This window comes from Pelodiscus sinensis, chromosome 6, assembly GCF_049634645.1.
Source record: "Pelodiscus sinensis isolate JC-2024 chromosome 6, ASM4963464v1, whole genome shotgun sequence".
Classification (NCBI taxonomy): Eukaryota; Metazoa; Chordata; order Testudines; family Trionychidae; genus Pelodiscus; species Pelodiscus sinensis.
This window is the reverse complement of record NC_134716.1, coordinates 45172645-45189224: the sequence shown is the minus strand read 5'-3', so window position 1 is coordinate 45189224 and position 16580 is coordinate 45172645. Positions and strand designations below refer to the sequence as shown.

Below are 16580 nucleotides of genomic sequence, written 5' to 3'. Positions count from 1 at the left end.
CTCCTCAGCAACGGATTTTATTCTTGCTGTTTGTGATAATTTTCATAATCACTTTTTTATTCCCTTTAGGTTTGGTTTTCCCCACTCTTGTGATGGAAAATAAAGAACAGCCAGTAACACAGAGGTCACAATAGAACTTAGGAACCAGTGGCTCACCAGCCTGTGATTTATCTCCTAGGTGCCTGGGCACATACAACACCTTCACTTCCTGTCAAATGGTCTCAAACCCAAAGAAGGCAGCAGCCACCATTTTAGTGCTGATTTATCTCTAATAAGGAGATATTTGATGTCAGTTGAGTTGTCAGTTGATAGGTACCATATCACAAATACACAATCATAAAGGACATTATCATGAGATATATCTACAGCCCATAGTGGTGAACCTCTGAGCTGTCTCAACAGATTCAGGCAAAAGGGGCTCATACTATGGTGCCAAAAATAAATGGGTAAACATAAATGCTTGTGCTGGAACTCAGTTTAGGTCTGGCCTAGAGGTGTCTATGGGTGCCCAAGCTCTAGCCCAATCAATAATTTAAAAGCTGTGTCTATACAACTGTTTTCAACATAGTAGTACAAGTCCAAAGAGGCCAAATCTGACAACCTACGCATAGAAATTTGGCAGCCATATCCCAAATAAGGGCTTGTTTCTCCATTCCAGTGGGATTTTACAATATGTAATAACTATATATTGTGTCTATTTGACAAGACAATACTGATATAATAGGCAATAAAGTTTTAGTGACTGGGGAAGTATGAGCAACTCAAACTGATGTAATGTAGTTCAGTTATATAAGTGTGAGAAGTAGCTTAAATTATTATGTAAGGCTTTTAAGAAAATGCTTTTAGCTTAGCCTGGTACTGCATCCAGTCTAATGAATTCTTTAGAAATTCTGTTATTTAGCCCTGTCATGGCTTCCCACTTAGCTGATTATTGGCTTAGCTATATTTGTATTTGCAACAGCTGCACATCAGAACCATAAATGAAAGCTCTATTTTTTCACATGGATACAGAACACCAAGTGACAGCAGCTGGATTATGAGCATTTACTATGGAAAGTAAAAGAAACTGTTAGTGTTGTCCTAAAACTAGTAAAAGAAACTGTTAGTGTTGTTCCCCATCTAACCCATTTTAATTCCAAGAAAGGTGAGGGAAGAAGCAAATATCAACAACCAAAAGAAAGTTGACAGAATGCATAGCTGCGTCTAGACTGGTGAGACATCAGGATTATGTGCTACCCTTGACCAAGAATTAAATGCTATTGATTTCAATGGGAACTGTCTGCATGAATTGAGAACAGTATATGGCCCAACCAAGCCACTATTTATTAAGGCAGTAGGAAGAATCTCCATTCTCAGAATTGCTTTTTTTTTTACATGAATAGAATTCCAGTTTGTCCTCTTAAAGCCTTCTTGATTTACAGGTATAAAATATATCCAGCTATTAACTGACTAGATTATTACTATGTGGATTAATCATCATGATTTTATTAACAGTAATGTACTTAAATTGCAGGAGCACAGATGTGGGGAAAATCAATAAAATTGTTTAATAATGTAATTCAATATGGTACAAAAGATGGTTAGTCATGTTCTGTTAAGAAAGCTTTTAATAGCCAATGAAAGTTTACCATTTTAGAAGAAACAGGGACTTCTTGGCCATTTGAGTGATTTTATAAAAACTGAGTGCTCACTGTATGAATTCAGTATCAGACATAGGTTCACACAAAGGGAAAAATGTGAAACTTAGATTTATTTGACTTAATGAGACTTTACTTGAGTAGTTTCAAAAGACACCATTAACCTTTCCATTCCAGTTTTATCATTCTATTTATTGCGATGGCATGGAATCTCATTTCAGACTTCTTTTGAAGAGCTAACAATACCATTTCTTGTGTTGTCATCTTAATCTTTTTTCCTCCCTCTCTCGGCTATTGATCCTTGTAACTTGTGTTTGTGTGTGCATGCCCATCAGTTTTAAGCGGTTATATTATCATTTGGACTGTAGTACACCCACAATGTTCTAGGATCTCTTCTCCACACAAAATCAGCCTGGTCCCTGCCATAAACACTTTATAATCCAAAGCACAGGAAATAATCCAAAACACACATGCTCAATAGGAGTAAGAGATCTGGGAAACAGTAATGCTGGAAGACATGTCGTTGTGACAGTGAATCTTAAATCAAACATCCTTGCAAAAATGCTCACTGAATGTTTAGATTATATAAAGGGACCATCTCACAGAACAGCAAAGAATATGTCAACTTGGTAGTTTTATGTTCTAGTTAAATTGCTCCTGGAATGGTGTTTTCACACAGAGGTATGCTAAAGAGGAGCCTATCTATCCTCTATTTGCATCATTCCAGTCTCCACTGGTTACCTCTTCTCTATCATATCAAACGTAAGCAGCTTTGTTTTTACTTTCAAACCCCTTTCTGACCTATGCCCACCTTACCTGTACTCTCATTATCAATATGTTGAACTGCCTCCTTTCAGATCATTATACTAGTTGCTTCACCTACTTGTTAAGCATCTTTGGGCTTTGTTCCCATGCAACCACTCACACTTGGGAGATGCGTCCTATAAATTCCCAAAACAATTTACTCCACTTCAAACCCCTTCTCAGAACTCTGGCCAATGTTGTCCCATTGTTCTCTTGTACATCACCATCAGTCTGCCTGCTTCTACCTATTGTCTCATTGATCCTTAGATTTAGGAAATAGAATTTTTGTTCTGTGGTTGTACAATGCGGATCAAGATCCTATTGTACTACTTGCAAGTGTGTCTAGACTACATGGCTCCATAGACGGACCCATGTAGATGAGTGTACTTGGCAAAGGGAAATGAAGCGGTGATTTAAATAATCGCAGCTTCATTTACATCAAAATGGCTGCCGCGCTGTGCCAATCAGCTGATTGTTGGCACAGTGCAGTACTCTAGACGAGGCACCGCCGACCCCAGAACCCTTTGTCGTCAGATCCTTTATGCCTTATTTAAATTGCAGCTTCATTTCCCTTTGCCGAGTACACTCAGACAAACCCTGACTGTGGGCTACTAGATGCTCTGATAATATATAAAAAAGAATTCTACAGTGGGGCATAATTGATATAGTAAGATTCTAGGATTGTCACTGTAGAGAACAGGGGGGCATGGCCTCCTGCTGAGACAGATAGGGACAGATTCATGACTGTCTCCCAGGTAGGCAGAACTGGAACATCCTCAGCTGCTCTGCTGAAAGCAGAGGGGTAGAACAGGATCAGAGTGGTAGAATAGAAGACCAGCCTTTTCATTCAGTAAAGGAAGAGCTGCAAGAAGAGCAAGATGTTTCTTCCCTACTGCTGGAGCTTAGAACTGATGGAGGCTGGCACCATGCCAGAGATCCAGAAACATTGTCAGAGCTGCCAGATCCAGGGGACCATGAGAAGATGGTGGCCCTGCCACTGGCTGTTTACCAAAGTGAGACTAAGGACAGTCCTGGAACAACAGGACTCGAAGGGTACGAAGTATTCCAGGGTAGCATAATAGAGTTTGGCTGTAGGAATAACCGTATACTGGTCAGTATGTTGTAGCCCAATCTGATAGGATCCTGGGCTGGAACACAGTGGAGTGAAATGTCCTGTGTGCCCCTAATCTGCCACCCCATCAGTCCAGGAAGCCTATTTAGGTCTTATACCTGCCAGAGTTAGGGCACCCAATTACTTTTGACTGTTACTCCTACCTGAGAGCAAATTGTCCCCCATCCTCTAAACTTCTGTGCTGCTCTGCATGGACTCAGACCAGAGCTACAAACTGTTGGCTGCCCACCTTAATAGAGGGCCCTGGGTAGAGAGAGACTAATTGATGCCATAACTGATTGCTAGCAAAGATGTCATCTAGGACCCTAGCTAGAATAATAGAATCATAGAATCATAGAGATGGAAGAGACCTCAGGAGGTCATCGAGTCCAAGGCAGGACCAGTCCCAACTAAATCAACCCAGCCAGGGCTTTGTCAAGCCGAGACTTAAAAACCTCTAGGGATGGAGATTCTACCACCTTCCTAGGTAACCCATTCCAGTACTTCACCACTTTCCTAGTGAAATAGTTTTTCCTAATATCCAACCTAGACCTTTCCCACTGTAACTTGAGACCATTGCTCCTCGTTCTGCCATCCGTCACTACTGGGAACAGCCTTTCTCCATCCTCTTTGGAACCTCCCTTCAGGAAGTTGAAGGCTACTCTCAAATCCCCCCTCACTCTTCTCTTCTGCAAACTAAACAAACCCAAATCCCTCAGCCTCTCCTCATAGGTCATGTGCTCCAGACCCCTAATCATTTTGGTCGCCCTCCGTTGTACCCTCTTTAATGCGTCCACATCCTTTCTATAGTGGGGGGCCCAGAACTGGACACAATATTCCAGATGTGGCCTCACCAGAGCCGAATAAAGGGGAATAATCACTTCTCTAGATCTCCTGGCAATGTTCCTCCTAATGCAACCTAATATGCCATTAGACTTCTTGGCTACAAGGGCACACTCATATCCAGCATTGACTCATATCCAGCTTCTCATCCACTGTAATCCACAAGTCTTTTTCTGCAGGACTGCTACTTAGCTAGTTGGTCCACAGTCTGTAACAATGCTTCGGATTCTTCCGTCCCAAGTACAGAACTCTACACTTGTCCTAGTTGAACCTCATCAGATTTCTTTTGGCCCAATCCTCTCATCTGTCTAGGTCACTCTGGACCCTATCCCTGCCCTCCAGCTGTAGACTTCCAGGCCCTGCTTGAGGGATACAGGATTTATAGACCCCCTTCCAGACCTTCCAACAGAGAGGAGAGGCAAAGGATGCAACAGCCCTAGGGTCTGGTGATTTTAAAGAGCCTGGAGCTCCTGGCTATTACTACTGCGGCAGTTGCGAGGCCCAGCACCCAAGGCCTTTTGAATATCTGCCAAAGAATCACACAGTACACAATGAGTATGCTCTAAGGATTAGAAAGGCTGTGCCTCGACCCTTCCAGGAGTGTGGAACCACCTCTTCCTCACCTTTCCCAGGGGCCCAGCATAGCTGTTTGCTGCCTTGCTCCCTGCTGCTTGGCCCTGCCACAGGATAGAACTAAGTGACTTCTAGCTAGTTCCCTACTGCATGAGTTGCTCTCAGAAGAATTCATAGCAAGGAGGCATGGTCTCCTTCCTTGACACAGGGTCACTCTGAAGCCTGTAATGTCTTTGAGTCAGTGTGGAACAAATGAAATCACTGGAAGCATAGTTGAGAGCTCTTTCTCATTTATAATAGCACCAGGTTCAGTCAGCACTGGAATCTGCAGTTAGTTATTGTCCAATATGTACATTCATACAGTAGCATGAGTTTCTATGTAGTTTATAAAACAGAGGCACTTCCATAGAACCCCCTTTATGTTTTAGAGCATCTTACTGGTTTGATGCCTATTGTATTGTATTGTATTTTCCTTAAGGGATGGCTAGGCAGTATTGTACCATTATTGTCTTCTGGATAATACAGTTATTAACTATGGTCGGGGTTTCACAGAAGTACTATAATGGAAACTGCTTAATGTGTATTTGCCTTTTCAGCTCATTCCCAGCCAATATTACCCAGTTTGGGGGCTCCCTGGTATTGGCTTCAAGCAAGGATTATCTGTGTCTTCTGCTTCTGCAAGCCCTTTCTCCTCTGGAAAGATCCAATGGGCTATGAACAGGCCTGGGAGCTAGGAACATCCAGCTTCAAACCCCAGATTTTTGAGGGCCTAACTCTCAATATTCATCAACTTCAATAGGTTTTCAATCCAATCCTTAATTATCTATAGAGTAGTTAAGAGAATTAACGAGCTGATGTACGCACCATTATAGCTATATAGGTGTGAAGTACTATTCATTTTAAATAATAAAGTATCCAAAAGTATGCTGAGTTTGCTTCTGTTCTTGTCACTTTTTGACAAAGCCACCTCCTTTAGAAAATTAATTTTTAATCTACTGAGGAAGCAATAATTTCAGTGAACATTACCTTCCCTACTAAAAAATTCACTGCATAATTTCCAAGTAACGTGGCTCTTAGTTTTACCATTACTGATGTTCGCTTTGCTGGAGGCAAGTAATATCTTCATCCTAGGGAAGAGTCTTCTGAGGGTGTCAAAATGGTGAACATTGAAAGATCTTGACATTAAAAATATGAAGTGACCCAATGATCACTAGGTGAAATATCACACAAAATCCACCTATTTCTTGGATGTTAAGAACTATATCCTTTGCTTTTATTCATTTTGAGTAGTTTTCTTTTAGTTTTATTTAATCTGTTTCTACAGAACATCTTCCTGTTTCACATCCCCCACAGGGCAACCACTCCCAAACAACAGATTTACCCCTCAAGTTCCACAGATGCAGCTACTTACCACTGTTGTCTTCTTGGGACAATCTGGTTGTCTGCCTAACACCTTCCTCCCCAGGCAGTTGGTGTCTTCTGGAGGTGGCTCTAGTCAATCTATCAGCTAGCTGTAATTAGGAATGATCAGAGTCTGATATAGTTCTGGACAGACAAATATCCTGCTTACTCTAAAGAATGAGGATTGGAAACCAGGGATACCCACCAAAGACATAAAATGGAAGGGTAACTATCCAGCACTCAAAGGATACTACGGGCTACTCAAATTCTAGATGGGATCAAAAGAGTTTAGATTAGAGTTTTCTGAGTGGGCTTCTTGCAGACTGTAGGCAGAGCTATATGAACTAAATCAGACCATATCCACTGGCTTTCCAGAGACCACTCAGCCACCAGCTCATCCCAGCATTACACTTGGGAGCACACTGTCAAGAGATCAAATATAAGAGTGCATGCCATCAATGCATGTGTCAAGACAGCGTGTTATGTTCAAGTGTCCCTCCTTAAATTGTTACTATACACCTCTCATTCTAATTCCTTAGACAAAATTATCTCAATGAGTACAAGCTTTTTAGGGTAAGCACTGTTACTTCCTATATGCCTTTATACCAATTAGCACATTCTGGTAACTTCTACAGAAAAAACAAGAAAGGAAAGATAGTCTTGCAGTTAAGAGACAGAGTCATTCAATTTCCTGAACTGCAAAACTGGAATAAAGGTTATTATTTTATAAGGATTTGTTCATTAATATTTGTACAATTATTTGAAGCTTTTGAATGGAAGTGCTCTGTGTTTTATATAGATTAGCCTTAAACATGCATGCTTATTTCTAGTCATGGGTTGTTGTTTTTTTTATAAATACCTCATCAGGAAAACATTTATAATAGGTTGATTTTCCATATTATTGTTTTAATGGATGCTAAGACTCCTTAAGTTCTAACAATGGAAAATTAAGCACAAAGTTAGTAAACCTCTTCCAGGATTGGTGAATGTATATTTCGATTCTCAATCCTCCGTGCCTATGTTGTGCCAGAAAATATGCATATGGACAGTTACCAGTTTTGTGCATCTAGTTATTCGTAGGGGCATGCAAATAACTTTGAGCACCATTTGAGTAGCAATGTATCCATATTTAACTTTCTATGATCCTTTCCTGGTTGTGAAAATGACATTAGTCCCCTGGGCATTGAGCTGAGAGATATTTCTGCTCAATTTTGTTTAACCCTTTGACTCCAAATACATTAGCACCTAGCATTAGGAACTAGCAACAGTAATTGCTAGAGTTTAAGGTCATCATTTGCTCCAAGACAGTTATTTCTAGTACTGAACTTTATGAACTGAAGTCATTATGATACACTCCATTGGTTTAATGTGTTAGGAACAGAAAAATACAGTTTCTATAAAAATGCTGTTAATTAAATTCCATTTACAAAAGATTATAAAGTATAGTATAGGTTTCTATATGTGGATACTTATAATTTTTGTTTCTATACATGCTGAGAAAACATGTTTCTAACATCAGAAACATGCACAAAAGAGTGTTTTATCACACTTGCAATGAACTTCAGATAATATGAACCATACATCAGTCTTTTGAAAAGATTCTTTGGACTGCAAATAAAGTCAGGAGTTTGTTATCAAACTTCCTCAATGTGAATCCTTTTGATTTTCTACTATCTGGAAAAGTGGTGATACCATTGCATAAAGGTCAGAATCTCTACATAGTTATGACTTCATTTCACACTCAGGTGGCACAGGGGGGCTATATTGCTGCAAATAACCAAAAGAAAATTCCCCTGTTAAAGTAAGTATACTATATCTTGGCATTACCTATAGCTTGTTATTTGTTATTCTTTGCTAAAATGAAGTTACTAATGCAAGTTCACAATTGTGGACAGGGGGGTCTTGACCTTTAATAAAAAGGTTTGTAGAATTTAATAGGGATGAAATCAATAGGTTTGTGTAGAAACTAGCCAGGATTGTATAGAAATTACTCACAAAATCTATAGGCTGTAATAGAATATTACATTTTTTAGAATGTTGAAAAACCCTATTAGAACTTAAATAATAACAAATAATTTAATAAAGAAGATTGAATCAGTAGAGCATCTCATACTTTAATTTAAAAATTCTATAGGAAGGATACCATTTACTATCAAATTTCTTAAGACTGTATCCAAAAGGGAGAAATAAACCTTAAATGTTTATGTAATTGTTCATTTTTCATAGGTAACAAATGTGGGGTTTGTTTCTACAAGTACTTTTGCTCTTGCTGTTAAATTCACAGTGCTTTTCTTGATTACATACCAAGTCCTCGGATGCATTATTGGAATGAATTATGCAACTCTCAGAAGGGAGAAGGAAAACATGTATAGTTGGCTCACACAAATCAAATGCTTTTGTTTGAAATTCTATCATGGATCACTGAGGTTGTGGGTGACTTGATGAACCAATACCTTTTTTCTAAAACAAATGTACAACTATTCGGGTACTGCATGTACAGTATCTGTGAGTAATCATGCAGCTTATCAGAATAACTCATTATGTCAAGTTGTAGTTAATGCCACAGTGAAGTTTACATCTTCAAGTGATTATATACAAAAAGCTTAACCTCAGTGTGTGACTGCTAATGAAAATAAGAAAATATATATAAACCAAGAAACCAATGGCACTTAACCTCTGCCTGGAGCCACAGAAGATACTTTAAAAAAATCAAACTGCATACAAAACACACAAGAACTGTAATCAGCACACTTCATATGCTGAAACAAGGAAATAACTTCAGATAGTCTATATAGCTGGCAATTTCTACCTTTCTTCATTTCCAAAGCTCTTGGTTATCTCTCCCTTTCTCCTCTTAGGTTTTCCTTAAACCAGTATAAGAAACTTGCTTTCTTCTTTCAGTGTAAGACCACTGTAATTGTAACAGTATCATTTACATCCTTCTGTTTCCTTTCAAAATGTTTGCAGTCCACTACACAAATATTTAATAATCCAGTTCTTAAAAAGCTACACACTTGATACCTATCACTATTGTTTGTGAGGCGGGAGAGGGAGGTAGAGAAGGAAGGGAAGTTTGGACCTTGGCCATTTACCTTGCATTAGGATTGATGATTTAGAGGCTATGTGAATAATATTTGGTATTTAGTTTCTGGAAACTGGGAGGCTACGTCTACACTGCAGTGTTGTTTCAGGATAGCAGAGGCATCCTAAAATAGCTATTCCGTGTCTTTTGAGCATGCCCATTATTTTTGAAATATAACAGGCTCACTATTCCGACTTCCCTTTAAACCTCATTTTGTGAGGAGTAAGGGACTTTTCAGAATAGCAATTTATTTTGAAATAAATGCTGTGTAGACAGTGACAAATTTTGAAATAAGCTATTCTGAAATAACATTGAAATAAGCTATTCTGAAATAACATTGAAATAAGATACACAATTTGAGCTATGCAAATTTTGTATCTTATTTCAACCTATAGTACAATATAGATGCATCCGGAGAGATTAAACATACCAAAACCTTATCCTAACAGTTTAGAACATTTAAAATAAAATTCAGGTTGAAAAAGGGGGAACAAATGGAGAGATGACAGGGAAGTGGTGAGTGAGAGAGAAAGAGAAGGGTGATTCTCATTCTATTTAAAGTGGTTCATTCATCTCTAATAGTGACATTATCTATACAGTTATTAGTAGATAATGTAATAGCAGTATCATCATCATTATGCCATTCAGAATTTCAAGGTCACTACCCCATGTAAATAACTCATGTCTTTAATACACTAAAACGAGTAATAGATATTCAGGAGGAAGGATCATAACTCTATCAGGAACATAATATCTTCCTGATAAGTTGTTCGCTATGTACCATATAATATAAAATATGCATCAGATTTAATTCACTATAAATTGATGAGATAATTATTCATGGTGGACCAAATTGAAAAACAGAAATACAAAATTAAACAACCCAGTGTTGTTAACATATATACAATATTCTTTATTGGTGAAATTTATGCAAGCTCTCTAACTCTCCCTCTCCATTAAAGCTTTGAAAGTTTTCCAAATCTCACTGAGTTTGAAAACAAGGCACCAAATTTATAAAAGAATGAATGAAGTAAATTAAGAGGTTAAAGATGTCCTTATTGGATAATAAAAAAAATCAACACATTCAAAAGTTCTTTAATATCTTAGAAGTATAGCATTTACTATAGGGCAGTTTCTACTCTGCTTACACTCGTCAAGAAGTACCTCACTTCTGGAGCAATAACTTTGAAATCAACAGGACTGCTCAAGAGTTAATACTAAGTGCAAGTAAGAATATCAGAACCTGACACACAGAATATCAGAACCTGACTTGAACCAGGCCCAGATCTGGCTTAAGTTCCTGATTCAAAACACACTTAAGCATGTACTTAAAAATTTCCTCATATGAGTAAAGCTATTCATGTGGTCAAGCAATTGCAGGATTCAGGCCAAAATTCATGTGACAATTGTTCAGTAATAAACAGATACAATCTCAGTCAGAATGTATTGTGCATTATTGTATATACAGGAAAGTTTTATGTTGCAATTAAAGGGAATAGTTTAATGACTAAGATTTATAGTACTTCAATTTTTCTTTTTCAAGTCCACTGAGAATAGTATGTAAAAAATTAGACTTTCCACAATCACAACCTATTATAAATATATTTACTAATTTCTATGGTCCAAAAATCCAGAAATATTCAGTTATCAGAATAAATTAAGTGCAAAAAATAAATTTTCCATGATGTAGTTTTTATATCCCCTCTTAAATTGTACTTCAGAGATAGACATGTTGAATTAATGATAAGGTAAGTAAAAGAATAATTTGGAAAAGAGACCTAGATAGCAACAACTAGATACTTCAGTGACAGATATATTATTCATACAGTAGACAGATAGAAAGAAAGCCTCTGACAGGTAATATAAAAGCAATAACATTTTTTATGAAAGAGTTGATGATAAACTTAAAATGCATATTTATGCCTTTTCTAGACACCATTTCTATTTGTAAACTCAAAACCCCTCAATGCTGTATTTAATTTTATAAACACTTTATAATATGCCCATCCAGTACCCTGTGCACTGTATCAAAAAAGTCAGTTCAGTTGGTCACAGGACCACAAATACTATTATTATATCCCCTCAACTACTCCCAGACTTCTTTTGCAGATTATTGCAGTTCAATAAAAAGATTTATCCTTGATATCTCAACTTCCATTATTTCTAATACCTCCATACCCTTCCCATTTTTCTTCATTTGGTTTCCTCCAGTCCTCAGGAGGAGGGCTGGGGAAACAGGTTAATGTTGGCATGTGCCTTGAAGATCACTAGTAAAAGAAATGAGCTCCAAATTGACTATCATCCTCAGTATGAGCACCTTGCTAGTTGTTCCCATCCATCAACATATTTATTCATTCCTTACAATACTAAGAGATATGACTTACTGGGTACTAATTATTCTTGGGAAACTTCTCACATCTTTGCACTCTTGTGTTGTACTTACAAGGGGATATTAACTTTGTCTAGTTGTCTTACCATTATTTTCCTGTGAGCCATCTGCAGTGAAGGAATTTACTTTCTTTGGAGAAGGAACTGAAGAAACTAAAGGTGAATCTACGCAGCACTGTAACTCAAAATAAGATACGCAATTTGAGCTATGCAAATTGCATAGCTTATTTCAATGCTATTTCAAAATAGCTTATTTTGTCATTTGGCAAATTTTGAAATAAAGAGCTATTCCAACAAGTCCCTTACTCCTTGTAGAATAAGTTTTACAGGGACATTAGAATAGCAAACCTGAAATAACAGGCTTGCTGTGAAGACATGGGTTAGCTATTTCGGGGTACTCTAGTATCCCGAAATAGCATTGCAGTGTAGATGTATTCTAAGAGTTCTATAATATAATCTATGTAACATTCTTAATGAACAAGTACAAATATTGTCATTAACTATAAATGTTAATTTTAATTCTTAAATACTAGGGCAATGTCTACACTACTAGAGTATGTCTACACTACCCCGCTAGTTCGAACTAGCAGGGTAATGTAGGCATACCGCACTTGCAAATGAAGCCCGGGATTTGAATTTCCCGGGTTTCATTTGCATAAGCGGGGCGCCGCCATTTTTAAATCCCCGCTCGTTCGAACCCCGTGCCGCGCGGCTAGTTCGAAGTAGCGGGGTAGTGTAGACATACCCCTAGGTTATTTTGAAATAAGGTATTTTGAAATAATAATTCCTGAAATAACTATTTCAAAATAAGCTTATTCCTCTTCACAAGCAGAGATATTATTTTGAAATAACAAAATCATTATTTCAACATAACAGACTTGGTAGTGTGGACACTCGCCTTGTTATTTCGAAATAATTCCTTAATATAGACAAACCCTAGTTTAACTGAACCACTGAAGCTGTGAATTGTTATTGAAACAGTTTTAAAATATTCAGATGGATACCCATACAATAATGACAGAGCTAGCTTGATCTACTTTGAAGACAGACAGCTATGCTTTATGTGATGCCAAAGAATAACATACCAAAATTACAGGATCCAACTGACCTAGCTGGTTGAAGTTCAATTGTTTATTCATTTGCACCTTAAATAAGATAACATCTGTTTTATTATAGCCTCTCCAGCTCTTTATGTAGCTGGAGAAATCATGTGAACAAAGTGGTTGTTAACATTTTGTTGCAATTTCTGTTTATGGAGTTCAGCACATGTTTATTACTTGTAACATGGTCTACTGCCGATTACAGCCATAAAAGCTGTTAAATACCTAAACTGACATTTGGATGGCTACTTTCATAAAGATTCCCAAAGAGATATCCATATTTTTCAATCCCTGGAATATCTCTGGTCTCTAATAAAGTGACATGGTCATATCACTTACACACTTGTATCATACCTGCACATTCATAGAAGAATGAAAATTCCTTTAAACAGGATGTCACATCTGTGAATATTGACATGACAGAAGAGATAAGAAATCATAAGACTAGCTTTTTTGTCCTCATCCTACTACTTCATATTTTGAATACTTCTTGCAATAGAACACATTCCCATCTGAATGACTAAGAGAAACTTAATATACCTGATTGATCCACTTTGACATACCTTTCTATAAATTTCTTCTTATATACATTTCTATATATCAAGCTGGAATATATTTCACTTTCTTTGTCTGTCAAATTAAATACACCTAGAAGATTTGACTTTTTTTTATATATCTTTGGGGTTAGGACTTTTTTTACTGTAAGTCTCATAAAACTGGTGAGGTTTACTAAATAATAATGTAAACAATTAAAACCTGTTTTCATATTTAGATTAAATTCTCACTATACTCAGTTGCTCTTTTGCCTGAATCATATGTAAAACTGAGCCCATGGTCTGATAATCAGATGTTTATCTGAATGTGTACATGCAGGTCACTTAGTCTCTATGTACCTCAACTCCCCAATTTTAAAGTGGGATAGTATTTCAACCTCACACGCCTATTATGCAGATAAATACATTAAAGATATTAAAAGGGGCACAAATACTAAAGTGGTGTACCATGTAAGTATTTTAGATAGGTCTGAATAAATTAAGTTTAAACCTGTTGGATAAGAACTATTTTCACACTTACGTACATAATAAAACACACAGAACACGAATGGATTGAACATATCAGGCTGCAGCTTCATTAAACCCAACCTAAAACAACCACCACTCCAGCACACAGCTTTTAGCCACCAGAATGCATTAACTGCTAATAATTATTAGAAATTTGTATTATCGTAGTGCCTACAGGCCAAAGTCACGGGGCCAGATTCCAAATGAAAATAAAATGACTATGACTCAGAGAGTTTAAGAACATAAAAATGGTCATACTGGATCAGACCTATGGTCCATCTAGCATAGCATCCTTTCTTCTGGCAGTGGCCAATGTCAGATGATTCAGATGGAATAAAGAGAATAGGCAATGATCAAGTTATCCTTCTTCTATCTCAGAGCTTGTTTCACTACAGCTGGGATTGATGCTGCTAAAATCGATCCACCAGGCATCAGTTTAGCAAGTCTAATACAGACCTTCTAAATCAACTCCCAATTGTTCAGACATACACTTTGGTAGTCCATCTGAATGAGATGAGTATGGGGAGTCAATGGGAGAGTTTCACTCAGCACAATGTGGAGCCCACAGTTAGTAGACCTAAGCTACATTGACTTGAGTTATGTTACTAACGTAACTCAAATTGCATAGCTTAGATCGACTTGAACTCATAGGCTATGTCTACACTGCAGGCTTTTTGCACAAGAACAGGTGTTCTTGTGCAAAAACTTGAAGAGAATCTACACTGCACAGGAAGTCTTGCGCAAGTAAATTTACAGTACAGCGTCAGAAAACAGGGCTTTTTCTGGAAGAGTTTTTCCTCTCCCCATGAGGAATAAGCCCTTTTGTGCAAGAGCTCTTCCACAAGAAGGCAGTGTAGATACTTGTGCAAGAAACCCATATGGCTAAAATGGCCATCAGAGCTTTCTTGCGCCAGAGAGCATTCACACTGCCATGGATGCTCTTGCGCAAAAGTACATCTCTTGCGCAATAGCACATGGCAGTGTAGAAATGCTGTTGTGGAAGACCTTTTCCACAAGAACTCTTCCACAAAAGAGTTCTTGCGCAAGAAGCCTGCAGTGTAGACATAGCCATAGTTTATATCTAACTAATAGCCTCAACCAAGGAATCATCCCATGTCTGGACCACTCACCTCTCCCAGAATGAGGGTGACAACAAGTTATTGTGCTGTTAGACATTCATATTCTTTTCACATAATACCGTTAAAAATGGTTTGCTTTAGATCTGGCAAGAAAAAGATACCTGTTGCACAATTTATTTTATTTTTCAGATTTTGAAAAAAAAAGATCCCCACCTCCAATTGTGATTAAATGTAAATAAATAAATAATAAAAATAAAAACTAACTTCCTGAATTTCAGTTTGGGTTCTGTCACAGCTCAGGATAACTCATAGGTACATTGACTACAAGTCCAGAAGGGGCCACTGTGATCCAATCTGACCACAAGAACACAAGCCATAGAACTTCCCCTAGTGCATATTTAGGACTTCTATTTCCCCTTGTGGTCAAGCAGGGGTTCCTGTTCCTAGTAGTCACCTTTCTTCTGCATCCCTCTTTCTCCTTGAGGGTTTTCCCAACTGTAGTTCCCCAACCACACTATAATATGTCTAGCAAGCCAGACATCTTAAAACACCAGTGTCTGCAATTTGTTTTCTCTTGGAAGACTATGACCAGGTAGTTGCCCATATATATGTGTTACCACAGAGCTCCTCCTTAAAGATAAATTGTTTAAATTAAAAAATTACAGAGAAAACATAAAACAAAAGGATGTACATACATACTAACAAGTTTGTCAGAACTCCACTCCTCCAATCCCACCAAGAGGTATCTCCTGAATCAGTCATTCAAACTCACCAAAGAGTTTTTCCTGTGGTTCTAAATAAGTTCATAATAGCATCAGCAGAATAGACAAGCAGACTGGACAGATCAATCTGGTTCTTTATATTGCTTGTGCCTTTGATCTTCAGGTCCTGGGAATAGACAATGGTCCCTTCCTTAGGACATAGTTTCAAAAGAGAGGGATAAGCATAAGCAAAGGTTGGAGGAATTTTATATTTCCTAGTAATTCACATTATACATTGTTCCAAAAGATCATTCCTGTCAGCAATATTGTTCAATGGTCCTGTAATCATCTAGGCCTCACAATGATACAAAATCTTTTCATGTAATACAGTGACATCCAAAGATATTTAAATTTAATTCATTACGATTTTTCAAAGTTATTTCAGGAAATTTCTATATGTCACAGATCCATCAAAACATTTAAATAATTCTGAAATTTGTTTTGGATTTTGACTGTATATGTTTGAACTGTTCTTAGCTTAAATTAAAAAAAATCATACAAAAGGAGAAAACCAGAGTTAGAAAATGTCAAAGCAAAACAGACAGTTTTGAATTGCTCATAATTTTTTTTAGTTAAAAAGTTAGTTGTCACTGACCTTTTCTAGCAGAAAGGTTAGTTCTTGACAAATCTACACTTTTCAGCCAAAAAAGGTCAAAAAATTCCAAATCAACTCTAGTTTGTCACCAAGAATATGTATAATTAATATGCTGTTTTCAGTTATGTTTGATAGCAGTGCATAC

The 16580-nt window shown here is 37.4% G+C and overlaps 1 long non-coding RNA gene across 1 annotated transcript in view; it reads right to left on the bottom strand.

Annotated features, from left to right (window-relative positions):
* LOC142829860 (uncharacterized) overlaps window positions 1–16580 on the bottom strand; it is a 118371-nt gene that overhangs the window by 85084 nt on the left and 16707 nt on the right. The window contains exon 2 of the long non-coding RNA XR_012904732.1: window positions 6380–6479. This is a non-coding gene — a long non-coding RNA (uncharacterized LOC142829860). The remainder of the gene's footprint in view (window positions 1–6379; window positions 6480–16580) is intronic.